General features: G+C 35.4%; 1 protein-coding gene across 1 annotated transcript in view; it reads left to right on the forward strand.

Moving 5' to 3' along the window:
• The first annotated feature begins 4950 nt into the window (after positions 1–4950).
• Positions 4951–20640, forward strand: part of LOC100890539 (adhesion G protein-coupled receptor B1) — a 35831-nt gene continuing 20141 nt past the window's right edge. The window contains exon 1 of the mRNA XM_030978190.1: positions 4951–5084. The gene's annotated coding sequence lies outside the window, so the exon portion shown is untranslated. The remainder of the gene's footprint in view (positions 5085–20640) is intronic.

Genomic DNA, 20640 nt, shown 5'->3' on the forward strand with positions numbered 1-20640 from the left:
AAAGTGAATCGGGATTTAAGAAAGCTCCTTGATTCTTGACTTATCAGTCTGCTGTGAGCCAAAGTGCTATTTCCCATGCATAAATTTACACTTTACCTATCGCTTCCATCTCTCTCGAGTGAATAGGCGTTATAACACAATCAGCTTTTAATTGGATATCAATGCCTCCCCTAGGCATTAAGGTGTTGAGTAAATGGGAAAGTGGACCGAGTTCCATTTCCCCTTGTTTCATCTGTCAAGCTGCCGATAACTCGTTGGATAAAGACAATCATTTACATACATATTGGTTTTTAAAGTGAAGATGATGGGTTATGAACGATATTGATTCCTGGAACAATGCCTGCAATCATTTACTTAATTTGTCACATAACAGCGACTAGCTATCACCATTGTTCTCGTTGACCGATTTAATTATCGTGATAAGTTAGCAGATAGAGGGGTTTAATGATGATCATGGTCCTATTATGTCGACCGTCTCTAAACGCTACAATGTATAGCAGCGCTATAGCGGTTTCTTTACCGGCTTGCACTGGTTTTGCCGAAGCTTCATTATTCCAAAGGTTCGTATTTCCAAAATAGAAATTTTCCATATTAAAGGGGGTTCGCAACTCCGAACATGTTATAGTGTTCATAATTCCGAACAGTTCTTAAGTTATTCCGAAGGTTCGTTAATCCGAGGGTTCAAAGCTCCGGTTGTGAAACAGGGTTCATTATGTTTCGAATGTTGGTAATTCCAAAGATGAAATAAGAATTTGTTATTCCGAACATAACATGTGACTCATGAGTCATTCGGAATCAAGAACTTTTGGAATTATAAACCCTATTTCATTTTTGTATTATGAAGTATTATGAACCTTCGAAAATACGTTATACAATCGCTTCAAGGACATTATACATTTTTGTCGTTAATGAGTAATTATACAACTATTTTCGCTAGATTTATGTATTTGAAATGTAGGTACTAGTTGGTTTAAACGTACAATCCCGTGATTAAAACCATCTAAACCCTTTCCCCTTAATATTCCGTGTTTCCAATTTTGAAAGAAATGACATACATCCCTTGATTTAATCCCGATAATCTTAGTTCTTCATGTTACGAAGGAAGTTAAATGCAGTCATTCGTTGATACGCTAGCATCATGATTTTTTTTTGTAAAGGCATGAGGAAAATCATTTTCGTGAAATATACAGAAGAAGGATATTTCTGTTTCATGTTCTTTCCAGTTACATGACCAAGTTTGTTTTTAGCGTTCTTTTCGAAATCTTTCCGAAAATAACTTCTAACTTTTTGCATTTACTCGTCTTTTGTGTGCTCTTACATTTTCTTGAGAAGATGGTTTCTCTGGTTTGCCGGTCTAGGGCCGAATAAAAGTCCTAAAAGAAAAACACAAATACGAAGCGCACATGAGAATAAAATATTTGAATTTACACTGATGCAGTACAAATCCGTTACAATACGAAATACAGTAGCAAAACGAGTCATAACCAAGACGAAAAAACTGTTGTCAGTGAAACTATAGAAATGCAGACAATGCAAGCAAACGAAGGCACCAGGATGCCTGCCTGCTAATTTAGTCTCATCAAGGAATATCAATATTTGTACATCTCGGAGGACACAAGACTACGGCTCGATGATATCTCCGCTAATTGATATCATTTAGATCCCAAAGGTATTTCATTTGATTACGAAGTCCATAGCAACCATATCGAATGAAGATCATTAGATCATCACGCAGTATCCATAATTACTCGAATCTGGATTAATTTAACGCACAATTCAAAATGATTGCCACCTATTTTCGTACTTCTGTCATCCCCAATTGATATTTTAGTTACAGAATGTGCTATTGAATTTTACAACCAAACCTAAATCAGTCCATTTGATATTATAGTATTAATGACTGCTTTGAGAGAAATAGTTGTTTTTATACGCTCAAGAAAAAAGTGTCAACTTATGACACCACCTCGGCCTTTCTCTAGTTCATCTGCACGGTTGTTTGTTATGAGTGTATCTTTGAGAGTTTATTTCTAGTCTGACTCTAAGCAAGATATTTTTAAAATTGGGAGGGGGGGTGGGCCCCTGTGGGGAATATGGAGAAAAACCTGCGCTTTCATATGACACCTCACTTTGAGTATCACCTTCAGGTTTACGGGCAATATTGGTTTGAATCTCATTTTGGTAATTAAAACATCGACCAATTTAGCATGAGTGCGCAATGCACTTGGACTGCATAGAGATGTGTGCAATCTCTATGGGAAGAATTTTAGCACACAATATTTTTATAGAGAATTTCACGTACCCTTTTGGTGTTCTTGTTGTCAGCAGAATTAATAAAGTCTTGCATTTGATCATCATCAAGAAGTTGAAATCTTGGGAGAGTTCCTTCTGCCATTTTTGCCTTGTTTGGAATTCAGTACGATCGAGATTGCCGTACGGTCGGTCGTATGCGCTGTGCTATATTAAAAATCGGTTAATTAAGCTAGCGACCAATTCTCCGCACACGTACACGTATGTGTGGTATCCGCGATCGCTCAAACCAGTTTTTAACTCTGAACCAATGGGTATTTCAGCAAGACTGAACTATTTTTCCCGGTAACTGGAATTTTACCCTCGAACTTTTACATGGGTTTGGCATTTTCGTTTATTTACGGGAATGGTTAAAACCATGACTGCAATTTCGACCAATCAGATGGCTGGATTTCTTAAGTGAGGTATATAATTGAATATAAGTCATGCCCACGATCACTTAATAAAGAAGCTTCCCTGTGTAATCAAAAATTTTATTGTTAATATCATTATGATAACAAAACTTTAATGTACATGTATTCAGTATCATGCGCAGGTAATCTATTCTACGAACTTTCTTATAGTATTTGGTTTTATGGCTAAGTTGCTTTTTTAATAACGCAGTACATATTCTTTTAGAAAAGAAATGATTTCGTTGAGAACAAGAGGGAAAGCGAATAGATGAATATGATAGAGCCGATATGTGAAGTCAGAAGCCCTATATAGAAAATAAATAATTTCGTGTATTTACACACAAAAAATTAGACGTAATAACGCAGAAGATTTGTAAAGTCGATATATTATTGTATCATACCTTTAATATAATAATACAATAATATCGATCATCTAGGAGCGTTAAACAAATATTAGCGCTTGGAAAAATACAGAATGTGAAAAACAAATATGAAATTCACACATTTGTAAAAAATAGGTTAATCGTATTTAAGTAAATGAGAGAAGAAATATGTTTTAAGTGAACTTTCGAAAGAGACAAGCCAGGTTTGATACTCTTGTGGAAAGTAGGATATTGTGTCATGTTTTCGAAGTAGCCACATTAAAGCATTTTCCGGCAGATGAGAGTTTGCATTTGGGAATTATTAGTCTACATTTGTCAGTTGGTGAGCAAAGTTTACGAGCTGGTGTGTGAATTTGGAGGATGCATTAAGATCTTCAGGTGCCACATGATTTAGAATGTTGAAAACATACAAGCAGACCTTAAAGGCATCGTTTAACAATGTTAAATCTGAGATGCACGGCCCTATGTGTTATCAGCGTCTGTAATATGATGTAGCATTGAAGCCCTAAAAATAAATTGCGCTTCAAAATGATCATGAAGTGCCTCAAAATAGTAAAACAAATCAAGTGACGGTTTTACCATACTCATTTTTCCCAAATAGACTATATTTTACAACATTTCTCAATGTTATAAAAACGTTGAGAAAACGATTTTTTGGAAATTTCGAATTCCAATCATAAATATCTTGATAATCAGACGGGCGATCGGCTTGTAAATGTCATGGGATTTCTGACTGACCTTAATATTTATAATTATGATTGCAGCATGAGCAAATATCCAGGAATTTGTTTAGAATCTGAGACAAATATACCCAATCCCTTAAAAAAAATATGCGTTGATGTAAAGCTGACGAGTATAACCATCCCTACGATACCGACTTTTATAAATTCACCATGTTTGTGATGTACATAGTAACACAAATATATATGTATATACAAAGGGGGTTTGGGTCTGAGCGTGTCTGTAACATAGTAACGGTTGTGTCTGTGATTGCACATTATTAATAATGCATCACCCTTTTGGCTCCACTAACTACACGGTTCGAGGCTCAATGAATCAAACGTGCAATGCGTTATTCTGATGCTGCCCAAGAAAATTTATCAATATATAAAAGTCAATATGATGAAAGGATTATGCGTTTTACAATCCTGTATGATCATAATTATATTACTTAGAACTTATGTTTTGCATTATTTCACAGAAAAATTTGTAAAGCGCATAGAAAATTCTAGGATATAGTTTGCGCCCTATTATCACTTTATATTATTAATATTATCATTACAGTATTATCTTCATCATCTTTAAATCAAAGTATTATTAGCATTTATCTGTTGTTGGAGATGTGAAATTCTTTCCTTCACACTCTCTCTCTTTCTCTTTCTATCTATGTCACCCTAGCACTCTTTTCTCTCTATTTCTTCTTCCTTTTCCCAAGAAAGCTATCAACCTTTTCATCTATTTGTTCTTCAATATTCTTTATTGATTTCATTCAAATCATTAAAATATCATCTCTTATATCATGTTTGTATTGTAATGTAATTGTATACCATCAATTCTCTAGTCTATAATCATATCTCACTCTCTCTCTCTCTCTTCCACACTTTCCTAGTATTCGACCCTTTATCTATTCATGTTCCCTTCGCAATAATCTCTTCCCGTCCCTTTCTCGCCCACTCTATCTTTCTCTCTCCATCTCATTTGTTGAAAGTCAATAGAAACCAGTCGAAACACAGTACGGGTCGCCATGGCTCCCATCTATCTTAATTAAATTTCCATTTTTAATACTGTCGCTCTCAATAACTCGTTCCATTCCTCACTCTCATGCGCTGTCTCTGTTTGTTATTCTCTCATTTGGTTTCACGGCTACCGCATCCAGCTCCCTGATAGACAGCGTGTTCACAACGCGCCCCGTGGTTAATAGCTTCCTCCTCCACCGCTCACGTCAAGCTGACGTTTCGCAAGAAAACAGATCGGATATTACACACGTTTTTCTCTACAAAAGGTAAGCTTCTCTATCCATTACCTGTTTTTAACCAATAACGCCTTATGTCTTTCTAACATGTGATTGTACCACAGGGTTCATTGATAGGACCTGTATTGTTTCTGAAACATGATACTATTCATGCGTCATCACGGTCATAATTTTGACCGAAAAAGGCGACGCGTGTCTCTACGGGCTACATAGGCTCTCTAACCCGAGCCCTTATGTGAAATCTTCGATGAACTATTGATGTCATGCGTATGACATGTGAAGCTTTTGTTTTTAAGTTTTGTTCAGGGGGGGGGGGGGGGTAGATACGTGAATCTGCATATTACATGTCATAACGTTAATTTTGTTTACTCACTTGAGTTGACGTCATCATCATAAATATTATTTCTCCAACGTTCCCTTAGGAGCAGTTGAAATTTACTGTCTTTAGATACGGATTTTATTATGTCATAATATCAGAGCAATGATCAATAATGAAAATTGAGTTCACCGCCACGATGATCCAATATGATTCTCTATTCAATTCAATTCTGGTTCATTGTTCAAAGTCCTGAGGCTCACGATTCAGTTTACAAATTATATATACGTACAAGAATATAAAAAATCTTGACTTTAAGTTATCTTCATTTTAATTAATGATTCTAATCAACTTAACAAGTAGTATCAAATAATAGTAAAATAATACATGTTGTACTCATTGAGATAAACGCATGTATAACCATTTTTCTAATTGTCATATTCATACACTTTCAAATTATTAACTAATAATTTGTATAACATAATTAACATTTCTTTTAGAATCATATTTCTATATGGATAATTATCACAAAAAACATAATATTACCAAAAATTAAAATTATGATTACTTACAGAGTAGTCCTATCAGTAATAATAATAATACTACTACTAATAATAATATTCAGTTTTTATATAGCGCTTATTGCAATCACTAAGCGCTTCCAAACTTGAAGATTATTATCCCTGCTTTAGCTGTGCTGCCATTACGGCGCTCTAGCTTTCCAAAGACAAAGTACCCATTTACATCACTATGAAATCTCATTAAATCTGGTTAATTGGCATGAAAATAAGCTAATCACATCTTAATTTTAAAGGAAAGGAATAAAGCCAGGTCACGAATCCTCAACACACATCGTGTTGATTTATGCTAAACAAGATGTGTTTTTTGCAGTACATTGTCGGCTGTTAACCCCCCCCCCCCCCCGCTTTTAGAGCTGGTAGATTATTTTATTAAGTATATTTCTTTCATGAGACATCAACAAAAACTGGTTTATCCTTTGATCATTAGAAAGAATTTGACTGCAATCATCGGATATGCATGGCCCCCACAAGATCTCGAAAACAACTCAAAGAATATTTCAATACCCTATTCTATGCCCCATAGAAATCATGTTTGGATTACGTCATTCGTCATGGTAATGTTTGCACATTTCAATAGGTGACGAACATATTGTCTTAGGTTGATATTCCGAAATAATTTTTAATCAGTAGTTTTCTGATGAAATGACAAACTTCATTGTACACTACTTTATCGTTTGATTTATTTGGAAAATTCTACTTTTCCGTACCCATAGAAACAGGTATTCAGGGAAGAATACGATAGATGTTTGTTTAGATGGTTTCAATGTTACACAAGAGTATGAAAACATGTTAAGCCAGCTTTAGAGATGTTGTTTAATGGAGGCAGCCCTTCGAACTGTGTAAAATGCAGCACTAGTTTCATGAAACGCAACGAAGATTTATCAATTACGAATTGAATGAAATGGCTTTTCCTTACTCGTACCTATCCTTTGCACTCCCATCTTTTTATCAGGTAAGGAAATAATTTCAGAAGCCAACACGCTTCAATCTCTTTCATCATGTTCGTAGCAGATATTATTCAGTTCAATCTAAATGTCGAAAGTCTCATAAAGAAGCCGTCCAGGTGATCTCTATTCTCTGATCAGAGACACGCCATTTGAAAACCGCCCAAGGGCATGTTTTATTTAGGGCATGTCGTGCAACGTCTTACCTCATTCCATAGGGAAATAGACAGAAGAAGGAATATCTTAATGATAAAAAAGGTAGATACCCGTAGATGAGAATTCCAATCACGCGAATGTTTTGACGAACTAGACTCCGACGGCCGGTGATAATACAATTCTCTTTTCTATCTTTTTTTTCTTTCTTTTTGCGTAGAAGAAAATGATGACAGTTATTCTATATGTCAGCCAAGAACTTATTGTAGAAAAGAATTGAATGCCATATGCTAAAGAAGAACCTGTCCTGTTTGTTTGCATGTACTACCTCCCAAAATTCCCAAGGTGATTAGAAGGCAGCATTCGCTGGTCCAATATTCGGTCAAAGTATATGTCTCTGAAAAATGGGTTTATTACAAGTTTAGTTAAATATTTTTGTAGGGCACTTTTTGCGTCTGACTTGCTCTAGGCAATTCAAGCAAAGCAATATAAATGTTGTTGTAACTATCGTTCGGTAAGGAACACTATGAACCAGATCTCAGACTGTGTTAATACAGAAGATTCTGAATATTGCTAGGAAGTGAACATGAGAATGTTAACAATTTATTGCGTAATATTTTGATATCTTAACTATGCTTTGCCACTAAGTCGTACCTAATAGACATCGGAATGGCCGGAGTTAACAAAAATGGAGCCAGCAAGTTCACGTCTGTCTCGAGGGACTTCTGACAACCTTTTTTAGGGTTCGCGATTTGTTTATCTAATGCGTATTTCACTAAACAATACCGTAGTTAAGGATTTGTTTAACCTATTGAGTATACCGTATGCTAAGCGCAACTCTTTCTCCTCGCTAGTCTTTTCTTTCTCTCCGTAACAGTGCACAGGGGATTGTTGTTAATATACGTTTTATTTGTATGGTACACTATGATTGTTGATATTATGATCATTATTATTAGCAGTAGTAGTATTATTAATATTATTATTATCATGGTGACGATTATAAGTATCATCATTATTTTTTAATATAATTTTTATCATTATCATCATTATTATTACTATTGCTATTATTATTGGGCTATCATCGTCATTGGCATTATTGTTATTATCATTATTATTATTATGAAGTAGCCTAAGTAAATGCTCAACTCGTGGATGAATTTTTTTATAATAGTATATTAGTATTATAGTTGTATCTATGTCATTCCTTGGGCGATGCACGAAAATGAAATCGATAAAAGGCCTATCGGTATTGGGCATAGTTGAATATTCATCGTTTCCCGGCAATGGAGACTGCATTCATGGTCTCATCAGTAACATCAATACTATTAGATTGGAATTAATTATAATTGCTTTCCAAGTCCTCATATGCAGTGGGCAATTGACAGTTATTTCATTAGTATGTCGTGACGACGTTAATTAAAACGAATTCAAGAGCGGTTAAGTATGTCTCATGAGCAATTACAATGCTTCACGTTCCAATGTTTTCAATGTTGCTTCATTGTTATTGCTCTATTCCTGAAATAGTCTTTATATAAGTATTCAATGTTTTATCATCAATAAAATGTCCATTCAAACCAAATGGGAACTATTTATATTTACATGCATAAAATACAAGGAAACCACCATGATTATGTGAAAGAAGTACATATGTCTGCAATTCTGTTCTTGAATAAGCGATGTGTATTTATTACACGTAATGAAAACAAGGATTTTATGAACGCTCTAATGTAAAAATTGCAATATTATATTTTTCATGAACGGGCAATTTTCAAACATGTATTACATGAAAAGTTTCTTGGTAACATCACTATGTTAATTTGAAGCAAAAATCTCATTTGCATTTGCAGTACAATTTAAATCCGCTTATTACTGCCTTGGTACTCGGTATAAAAATCACTGTTGGTCTCTTGCCATGTTATATCCGTTTCATCATCGTAACGTTGATCATCTGTGACATAAAATCAACATTTAGCATTTAGATATAATCAATATCTAAATTGAAACTGGTATTACTCCCGCTGCTTTTGTTAGCTCAAGACATAACAAGGGTCCCCCCCCCCGATTTCATACATTGCCAGGAGGATATCACGGTTTGTGATGCAATTCATTCGTCATATTGATCGATTCATCATTCTGTAGTTGATTATCTGAAACATAAAATCAACATTATCACTACGATATAATCAATACCTGTATTAGAACTAGCACTATTCCCCCTGCTTTTGTCCCCCCCCCCACCTGATACATACAATTCCAGAGGATATCAGGGTGTGTGATGCAATACATTTGTCATATATGACATTTCCCCGTTTCCCTCGATAGCGCTGTAAATCAATAACCTAACCTTTCAAACTTCAATATAGGAACGGTGATAAATTGGACTGGTAATCACATTTCTGCTTTATTCACGGGTGCTGCAAACAGTGCTGCTAAGCAACGAATGCTCTCGAGAAAGGTTCAACTGTCAATACCACTCTCCCACACAGACAGGCTCATGATAAACCGTTCATTGAATTAATTCGTAGCCATTTTCATATGTGGTTTCCATTCCCAGTTGTTTATTTCGTTGCTATGGTAACTATCCATCGAGCATGGAAGGCAAATTTCATTCCTACTTTTGGAATCATTTTCTCCAATCAGCTAAAATGTTGTATGCTGTCAGAAAAGAATAATAGGTACATGTTAACATGGTCGAATAAGCCCCCCCCTACTTTTGGAATCATTTTCTCCAATCAGCTAAAATGTTGTATGCTGTCAGAAAAGAATAATAGGTACATGTTAACATGGTCGAATAAGCCACCCCCCTCCCCCCCCCCCCTCGCCTTGCACGCAAGCAACCTTACAAACGAAAAGGTTAAAATTTGCATGGTAAAGATGACAAAGTATTGTGAGCTTTGCCAGCCTTTTCATGTCAGTTGGGTCAATTTGTATACCAGACATATCACAGAAAAGGCTTAGCTCGTAAATGCTCTCATATTCAAAATATTATGATAAAGAGTAGCTCAAGGATGGCCAAACTAACGTATATCCATTTCTATGTGCAGCTCGACCATGAGATTCTCAGCAAGATTTAGTTGCTTTTTTTTTTTATATTAATCTTTCCAAAACCTCATAGCACAGCAATATTCTAATGTACGACATAATTAACCTGTTCCAACAGCTTTTAGTTTCTCCATGTAGTCACATGAATAGAACATAACTTCTTGATGTTGAATGCATAGCTTTTGCCGATTTGAGATAAATGGCAGTAAAAAAAAAAACATATATATTTATTTCTACTTTAATATCAACTTACAGATGTTGTCAAGGTATACACTAAATAAGATCTGATGGGGAAAACACATTGAATAAAAGTAAAGAAAACATATCCTTTGTCTTTTTCGACTTGCATCTGATATTTCTTTTCCTATGCACGTCTCGAGATTCTGCAAACAGCAATAAAAAGAACTACATTTATACACCACCATTAATAGGGAGTGTTTAATAGGGGGATTCTAGCGTATCTAGGGGGAGGCCCTTGATTTTCCGAGGGTTCGTTATTGCAACTCAGGGAATTTGCATTAGTGCGGAATTAATTGTGTATAGATTGTTATGAGTTCGTGTTCATTTTTCATTTCTGTATTCAAGGGGAGGGAATTGCTCACGCACAAAATCCAATAGCATTAACAAATCATTCTCTCGCTCCTTCGGTATTATGTGTCCAAACGCAAGTCAACATATTAACTTGATCCGGAAATTAACTCGACGCATGAGTGAATCTTCATTAACTTAATTATAATGAAGGAAACAATAAACAGTTGAAAACTAAAAAGATGATTGGTACTACGACTCTCATTCTTTTGAATTAAATTAAAGAATGCTATACGAAAAGTTTCTTTATGTCTCAATTCGTTGGTGTACGTCGATTTACTACACTGTAAAAAAAATCTCTGTAATTTTACAGCAAATCTGCTGGCAGCAGAGTCGCCATAAATTATGTTGTAAAAATACAGATTGGTTGTTATTTTCTCCTACAAACATTTCATGTATTTTCTTTTACAAATTGTATGTTGATTAAAATTACACCAGAATGAATGTAAAAACATAGTACAAAAATGTTGTATAAAAACATGTTTGTTAATTTGCTTTACAGCTTTGGTGTGGAAGTACCTTCTTGTGTATTTGTATTTGAAGCAATTTTGTTTTATTTGTTTACACCACCATGTAATTTTACAGAATGAATGTAAAAATATAGTACAAAAACGTTGTATAAATACAGAAGTTTTTTAATTTGGTTTACAGCTTTCCCTTCTTCCTTTTGAGTACAGACCTCTTTACAGAGTATTATCGTACTATACTGGGGGTGTGCAGGTGGACCACTACACCGGGGTTTCCCCCTACTCTTATACGAATAGTGCAGTGGGTTCTTAACGTGCAAAGGTAGTGACTCTTCTCTACACGGGGCCTTCATTTAACGTCCTATCCGAGGGACGGAGTGTCTTCCACTTGACATAACCTGCGTCTATGAACAAGGGAAGGGGCACGTTAACACACAACGCAGGTTTCAGTCATCCGCTTGTGTGGGAGTCGAACCCGGGATCTTTGGTTCGACAGACGGACGCTTTACCGACTGAGCCAACTCGCCTCCCTCTGGTGTGGAAGAAGGGCGAGAAAAAGACAACAAAATCAATTGTATTAATAGTCACACTGACAGAACATTCAATCAGGGAGGGACATGATTCCTCATATATGACTTCGTAGAATATAAATTAAACTTCAATATTAAATTTCTTTTAAATCTCGTTTAATTTAATTATTCTACTTCGTAACGCCTAATTATTCGAAATCATGTCTGGGATTTTAAAGTTGGAAAACGGAATCTGTAAATATGCTACAGTATATGTGAAATAAGTTTCATGAAATGTAAAATGCTGTCCAATCAAAACGACATTATAAAAACAGAATTTTGTTAAAGAATCTAGTAACTGCATTCAAATTAAATCACATCGAAGTAAAACTGCACCATATCCATTCAATTTAAGAAATCGTTGTACGAATACAGACATCTGTAAAAATACATTTAGGTAAACAATTTCATCTGTAAAATTACAGGCAAACTGTATTAGTAACCTTATTTTGCCTTAAAATTACAAATTTCTGATGTAAGTAAGTCTCACAATAAAAATGACGTATTTTTACGGGATAGATCTGTAAAATTACAGGCAAACTGTATTAGTACTATATTTTGCCTTAAAATTACAAATTTCTGATGTAAGTCAGTTTCGCAATAAAAATGAAGTATTTTTACGAGATAGATCTGTAAAATTACAGGCAAACTGTATTAGTACCTGTATTTTGCCTTAAAATTACACATTTCTGATGTAAATCAGTCTCACAATAAAAATAAAGTACTTTTACGGGATATATGTAAAAAATACATCCGAATTGCTGTACTTAGTTAAAACGTTACAAATCTGTATTTGTTTTCCTGTAAAAATACATATATTTTTTACAGTGTAGTTATAAGATTGATATTATTAATAGTAATAATAATAATGGGTTCCTGTATAGCGCTCAGGTTTGTCAGACTTGACACTCATTGCGCTCTTCAACTATGACCTCTCCTGTAGCATGGCTGCCATTATGGCGCTCTAGCATTTCAAGAAATTAATTCCACCAAGGTATCCATTTACCTCACCTGGGTCGAGTGTGGCAAATGTAGAATAATGTCTTGCCAAAGGAGATTAGTGCCGCAGCGAGGGCAAAACCGCGAAACATGTGATCCACAGTCCAGTGACGTATCCAATCGAGGACACCTCTACACCTACATGATTGATCTGAAGTAGTTATTTACAAAGTGCAGGATCACCATGAATAGCGTTAAAAATCCTCATGGAGATGTAAAAAAGGATATCACTGCATTACGAAACTCCATCAATGTACAATAGAGATGAGATTTAGCCATATAAACATGCGAGTACATACATACAGAGATAATTGTCATTCCCAGGTCCCACTTTTTTTTACAGACTAAATGAAATTTAACATGAACATTTATTCAATTATTTCTAATAGAGGCGCAGCCCGGGGTTCTTTTATGGGGGCGGGGGGGGGGGGGGAGAAAGTGAATCATGAAGGGGAACCACAATTAATTAAGTAAAATGCAATATAGCATGTCCACCGATTTGTGGAAGATTTAGTGCAAATCAGCTAGTCATATACTCGCATACAAGCACACCCACACATATCCATTATCTCTTCTAATTTTCACATGAAAAACGTTTCTTTTGGTCCAGTCTTTTGCGTCTCCTTTCTTTGAAAAATGATTTACATTACAAACTGTTGGGTATGTCCTTTTTAAAATTTCATTTGCATTCACTCTCGATTTCTGCCATCCAATTATCATCTCCTTCTTCACCACCTGTTCTTATACCAATATCTATCAAAATTTAATTATCTTTATCTCACACTCATAAAAACGTTCTGTTATCATCTTTCTAAATATCCAATCCGTTCAGTTGTATCGGTCTAACCTTTCAGGCAGCCCTTTACTTCCCCCATACTTACTCCAGTGATATACATTACGCAGTTTGTTGTTTATTGACTACGGTTTCTCCCCATTGACATTTAACCTTTTACAATATTGTCATTTCTCAATTACATGTACTAAAATTAATTTGTGTGTATCATGTTATGTTTGATACAAATCATCAGGTTTATCATTATCTAATAGCACAATTTGAAATGATGTCGCTATAGTTATCAGTCCCCAGTGGCAATGCTTCGGCCATTAGGTACGAGTACTTTCCGCAAGTCATGCTAATTGTCATCTCCCGTGCTCATCATACGGCATACACCGTTACGTGACTTCGCTAAATGCTTTCTGATGTACAGTGCGTCCCAGAAAAAAATGAAATCGAGAATTATCTATGTTTTATCATAACTTAATCACATTTATTATTGATAAATGACACATATTTGGAAAGCTTAGATTCTCTTCTTTCAGTTGATGCAACTCGTTATTGTGCATATTTCATGCATGGGTGACTAAAATGAATTTGAAGAGAGAAAACCAAAAAGTATCTGAATTTCAAGGAGAAAATCACATTTCGAGAAAGTTGAGTTTCTGCCCTTTCATATGACACCTCAATCAGGAAAAATGAGCAAGGAATGACAAAGTTCTGTTTGTTTAAAGTAGTGCTTGCATTTCCATAATTTTATCAAACGAATTCGTTTTCACTGGGTGCCTGCCATAGCAACATGCAGAATTGACAACAGACTTAACTCCGTTTCGTTGACAATCAGCCATCTTCAAATTCATTTTAATCACTCATGCGTGAAATATGTATTATATGAGTTGCGTCAAATGAAAGAGGAGGATCTAAGCTTTCCAAATATGTATCATTTAGTAATTGTGACTAAGTTATGATAAAGCATCGATAATTCTTGGTTTCGTTTTTTCTGGGACGCACTGTATGTATCATTGAGCAGACTTAACATTCGCGTTTCTATGAGAGACCATGATTTCTGCGGGGTTTTCGAAAGATTACATCGTTCGAAACGTGGGGGTGGAGTGAATACAACATAGTTAAACCTTGGGTACAACATATGAAGCCCCACTCTCTCTTTGAAGGTAATTGTGTTTAATTTGGTTATGATCCGTATTTAAAGATATTGATGCTAAATATAGTCATGATACCTGTTGCGTGCCAATAGAAGTAGCTGAGAGAATCTATATTGAGGCTATATCGCTTAGCTGCTAGCGCGGGTTAACCATGGCAAATGTTCATAGACGTATTCAATTAAATCCATGTCACAGAAACTTATATGTCCATAGACGAATTTAAATTAGGGTACCTATGAGTCAAAGAAATGTATCAAATTTGCGCACATGCAGCATCGCGCGCTCTTTTTACACGTACTTACCTGAAAGCTGATGCCTCTTTAAAAAAACAATTATGTCATTTCCATATTTTATAATAGATACCAGGCAAACAGCACTCATAATTTACTAACTTGCCCAGTATAAAATTTTAGATACAATTCATGTGCTGTTCTGTTCTTCTGAATAATAATACATGGCAGAAATGTTTATTTAACCCTTAATGTTCTAACGTTTAATTTTAAGAACTTCTCTTCTTCCAATTCATTTAGTAACTCTCTATTATATTCAGTAGTTCTCTTGGCGCTGACGTTTAATTTCAAGCGTGCATATTTGTTGTAATCATTATTTCTTTTCGGGGAAGGGCTACGTCATTTCTGTTTGGGATTCTGTGAAAATTCCTTTCCATTAACGGTAAAGTGAGGAAGTAATATCGAACCAAAAAAAGAAATCAGGAAAGATAAAAATAGCTTTCTGATTTGTTTGCCAAAGGACAGGTGCTTGAATCAACTAATGAGTGCACCGGTGAGTGCATCGGAACACGACCCGGCAGTAGGTATATGGCGGACATGAAGTCTACATCATCACGTGGTCATTAGCAGCTAGCCAATCATAGGACGTATTGACGTATATTTTGGTTGGTTGCCTAAGATACGCGCTATAAAGCACGCTAATGACATGGGCATGAAATGGCAGGCAAGGCAAATATTATCGCTATGGTTGTGGTGATCATTTGTTGATAGGATTAAGCACGAGTCAGGCACATAGTAAAATCCCTTTGATGATATCAGCATAGGCCATTTTCATTATGTAATCAAATTTAATGCACAAATCTTTGAGTGCTTCGTTACAAATTATTGCATTCACTTTATTGTTTAGTTAGAACGCGAATCGTATAAAATTATACATTGTTAAGAAAGACGAGCCATAATGTTTCTCTTAACAACTGCAGTATGAGTGATATATGTGTCCAATCAACTTAGGTAATTATTATACCCAACTTGGGTCACTTTTGCTAAATTTATGTTAAAAGACGATCTCGGTTTATATACTTTTTCTTTCTTACCCGATATTTAGAATGATCATGTTTTGATAATGTGCAAAGTGAAATTAGAAAAAATACACACCATGAGGTTTTCACTTATAAAAGTGGCGTGCGAGATGTTAATGTCGTGATTCATTCTCATGATTAAAATATTGCTAGTGTGGTGTTTTCTAATAGGGTTTGTGGCAATATGAAACTGTCAACAATTTTAAGTGAAAAGGGGGAGTGGTTTCCTTGCACATTAGGCCTACCTTATAAATAACGTAATATTTCAAGGTCCTGAGAAGAACTGTCTAAAAGCAATTGGGTATGGTTGATTCTATACTTCATAAATATGCTGTAAACTGTACTGTTCTTTTTGCAAATCATGAAAGTGATACAAACTGACCCTGTCTAATTGAAAGTCTCTCTCACACAACACACAGGAATGGATATATGGGACTACAAATACACAACACACAGGAGTGGGTGTATGGGACTACACAGAAATGTCGAATGAATGTTTGCTTCAAACATTTCTGCTATTTCACGTCATATTATTACTATGGGGAGGGGGGGGGGTTGTAGTGAACTTTCAGAGCAATCTTCAACAGGAAATACTTTTTCCTATAATTTTTTTCTAAACTTACGTCATGCGAATGAGAAAGCTTACAAATTGTTTGTTTTTGCCTTCATCACCAGAACCCAGCCTCCTCTTTAACAGCGGAGTACCTGTGCCACAATTGCAATTAGCGATTGCTGACACGCTCGTCAAATCTGATGTAATCAGTGGTACAGACAGAATTAGAACAGTCGTTAAGCTCTTCAAGAACATCGCCCCGGGAAATGTTGATAGTTTGGTGTTAAATTTCTGATTAGGATTGTGTATCGTCATCTCTTTCTCTCTCTCTCACGGTCTCTTTCTCTCTATCACTCACACACTCATCCTTCTCTTTCTGTCTTTTTTCTCTCTCTCATAAGTTCATACGATGGTTGGAATTATTCTAAAATCTTTTTGTATTGCTCATTATTTTTTAAATAGATATGAGAAGGAAAAAAATATCAAATCAAATTAGTACGAAAATAGAATATAGATATAATATAGATAGGAGGCTAGTTGTCTTATCTCTCCTTCTTTTAATATCTGTCACTCTTTTTTCTTTCTCCAATTATCGGCATCCCCATTGTAAAATTCTCTCTTTCTTATAAACTCGTTTCCTCGGTTCTAATAGAATATGTATTGTGAAAGAAAAGAGGAAAGATTGACATCTCATAGTAGATTATGTCCATAATATAGCCCCCCAAAATAGCAAAAATGGTATAGTGCCTTTCATAGAGGATACAAGACGTTGCGCCTTTAGCCAATTAACAAATCAAGAAGAATAGTTGATTCATAATTTCTACTTAAAACCTTTTCTCATACATATCATCAAGGGTGAATATAGAATTAACAAAATTCACATGTTTTCTGCGATGTATTTTTTTTTGGTCAATCATTGTATTTCATTTTGTCGGGCTTATCCATTTAAATAATCTAACATTCTGAGCAATATGTCCACCTGTCTGTATTTCATTCTTATTCTTTTCGTCAGCGTCCTTCCGAAAAAAAGTCGCAATATAGTTAAAGATCAATAATTACGTATTTTCTAAATAGCGACCGCTACGTGTATGAATAAATGTATCGCTAGCGAGGTAGGTTAATATCTTTATGTTGAATAAGGACAAAAATCAATTATTTAAAGAGGATGCCCCAGCATCTGTAACAGGCACTTTTTCCCCAAAAAAATCGCAGCAAAATAAATTCAGATTATACGATTTAAATCAACAACTCTGAGGAGAGGCTAAAAGCCAAAACAAACAAAAGCTGACCCCCAAAATTGGTTAAACCATAAATAAAGAGAAAATTCACACTATGAATATGAGGTAGTCATGGCAACGGCCCTGGAAGCTCTGGGAGATCGACAAATGTAATTATTATCACAATAGGCAATGATGGACTAGGAGGTTGTGCCCAGAGATAGGTATATGAAGAGTTTAATTCCAAAAGGAGCTAAATCTACTTTTGATAAAATTGAGTCATTGATATCATAACATTGTTCACTTCAGAACCTGTCTCTCAACAAAAGTATTTACCTAATTTTGGGAGCAATTATGAAAAAATGCACCTTTTAATATCACTTTTCCATAAAGGCCTGTACAAAAGCTGGTAAAAAAAAAATCCCCTTTTCACTGAAGTTACAAAAAATGGATTTAGCTCCATTGGGAATTAAACTCTTCATATAGTGCCATACTCTAATTTGATTTCTGTTGCATTATCACCAGTCATTCTTCGTCCCCATCTCTCCAGCCAACACGACTATAATCAAATTCAGACAGGGACGGAATGCGAGGTGTCCATTAACACTCTGATTGCTTTCCTCACCACTCTGCACGGTTAATGCTCGTTTGTCACATGTGCAGTTTTGCACAAAACAATAGCCAGCGATAGACGGAAGGGTTGCTTTGTGCAACTCAATGGCTATGTGAAATTTCCAGTTTCCATTCTTGATTAGCTCCAAACATGATCGCAACTAATTTCGAAAAATCTACTCAAGAGCAATTTTGATATACTATATAGTATATCCCATAGAAGTCATGTTCAGATTACGTCATTGTCAGGTTAGCACATTCCTACAGGTGACGCACAAGGCTATCGAAATAGACCAGTCCTCGGTTAGCACATCACTGCAATGACCCCGAATATCCACAGATCTTCAAAACATGAAGAGGTCTCACTTTGTACATTTTGAGATAATCACTCCTACAGCGATGGAGATGCTACATACTTAGCCTTTTTTTCCCTCCCTTTTCAAGGAATACTTCCACCTGTGTATCACGGAGTGCTCTGCTTGTGCATAAATGAATAATGATTAATGATCATAACTTTCATGAGCACGTATCGAGTATTCCGTCTCCGTGTATTTCACAATTTTTTCTGCAATGACCTTTATCTGCTCATGCTCAGACTGCAACCGTGAACTGGCCTAATTGGCTAAGTTAGGTTGATTTTAGTAGTTGCTATCCTGCTTCCATGGCAACCCTTTTTAACACAGTTAGATGTTAGTCTTGCATCGGGAACACTTAAATGATCTTGAACCCTTTGGTACGTCTTTACCATGGTAATAAGGCATTGGAAGAATCTTTGTGTGGCATTTAATTCGCTTCTAGTAAGCCGACTTGCATCGGAATCATCTTCGAAATTGTCATTAGTGAGATCGTCTCACCTTGAATCTCTGAAGATTTGTTTTTTCCAGAGAAAACACGAAAACGTTAACCCAGAAAGTTGACCCAAGATGTATAAAACGTCTTTGAAAGCTTTCCATGTATTTGACTGATCAGACCAGAAAGCTTAAAGGACTTCATATGTTTTTTGTTTACTTTTGTTTTGTTGTTGTAGGTTTTCATAGCAAAGTCTGTCCTTTCGAATGGTTCATCATTTATCCTCTAAAGATGCTGACTCTTGTGAAATTATTTAAGTATCTTTGGTACTAAGAAGTATTAGCATTTAGCATGCGCAGAACATATGTCAATCCAGAGTTCAAACTTAACTGTCTCTTCTCATACTAGTCATTAAATGTTAACTGAGATGAATTTGTTTAAGTAATTGAAAGTTCTGAAGGATGCATATATCTCAACTTTAATTGAACTGCGAAACAATAACTGCTATGGCAACAATGAGTTGTTTAAAATAATTTCACCCTATAAAAGCGACAAATAACATTTTGAATGCTCTGGAAAATAGTTAAATTTGTCTTTTTTCCTGTTTTGGTGATAGAATAACAGGTAATACAAAATTCTAGGCTGGTACTATTTATTGATATCCTATTTGTGAATTCTAAGGAAAAAAAGGCAAATAAACACTTTCGAAGAAATCAACGTTGATTTATTTTAAATAAATAAAGGATTTCAAATAAATCATTATTAAGTGGTCGAATCCCGGTATAAGGATGAACGATTATATTTGTTTCTCAATTCTTTTCTTATTCTTGTCACAACTGGTGATCTTTAACATTTATCATGCTTGTTGCAACCCTCAGAAAACAGTTACATAGAATAAACATTCAAATGTCAAATATTTTACAGATTCTCTCCTTTGTCTAACAGTGTAGTATGCACTGTCTGGGTCTGTTTAGCCAGCGTGGGAAAAGCCAACTGAAATTAATTAAGGACCCTGTTGTACCCCAGGCACAAGCCATCAAGCTAAATTGTGCTTTATTTACCTCCAATTTCGATACGTTTGGAAACAATTTGATGTTCCATAGGCCCTCACAGCATTTTCATTATCGAGGCTATCGTGTTTATGTGTGCGCATGTCTGACATAAAACCTCGTGACCTTATCAAATGCTGATGGGAGGAATTCGGAGGGGTCCAGAAAATAGGAGTAAGTAGGAGATTGATTGTGGCAAGAGGGGCTAAAAGGGTAAACGTTTTTTTACATTAGAAGATAAGAGTAAAATCATGGTTGACAACATTGTAATGTGAAGTTTTAAAAAGAGAATATTGAGATATCAGTTGTAGAAATGGCCTACCCTCATCAACAATTTAGTTTTCCAACAACATCCCTTTCACCCTGACTTAATCTGTAAACTCTTAATACTGATTTGATTTGTTTAGATCAAGTTTACATAAAATAAAAGTAGAGTGGTACAAAAGACAAGGAACACAAA

Source organism: Strongylocentrotus purpuratus, unplaced genomic scaffold (assembly GCF_000002235.5).
Source record: "Strongylocentrotus purpuratus isolate Spur 01 unplaced genomic scaffold, Spur_5.0 spur5_scaffold_1, whole genome shotgun sequence".
Classification (NCBI taxonomy): Eukaryota; Metazoa; Echinodermata; class Echinoidea; order Camarodonta; family Strongylocentrotidae; genus Strongylocentrotus; species Strongylocentrotus purpuratus.